Source organism: Vombatus ursinus, unplaced genomic scaffold, assembly GCF_900497805.2.
Source record: "Vombatus ursinus unplaced genomic scaffold, bare-nosed wombat genome assembly UNPS02014791.1, whole genome shotgun sequence".
Taxonomy (NCBI): domain Eukaryota; kingdom Metazoa; phylum Chordata; class Mammalia; order Diprotodontia; family Vombatidae; genus Vombatus; species Vombatus ursinus.
In genome coordinates, this window is record NW_020954569.1 from 55,841,113 (window position 1) to 55,841,461 (window position 349).

Genomic DNA, 349 nt, shown 5'->3' on the forward strand with positions numbered 1-349 from the left:
CCCTACTCTCTTGTCCCCTTGCCCTCCTATTTTCCTGTAGGGTAAGACAGATTTCCATCCCCAATTGAGTGTGTATGTTATTCTCTCCTGAAGTCAAATTCTATGAGACTAAGATTCATTATTTCCCTCTCACCTTCCCCATTTCCTCTCCACTGTAAGAGCCTTTTCTTTTCTGGTTTTTTTTTTGAGATAGTTTAATCCATCCTACCTCTCCTTTCCTCCTTCTCCTAGTATAATCACCTCTCACCCCTTAATTTTATTCTCCAGATATGACCCCTTCATCTTCAACTCACCCTGTGCCCTCTATCTATCTATCTATCTATCTATCTATCTATCTATCTATCTATCT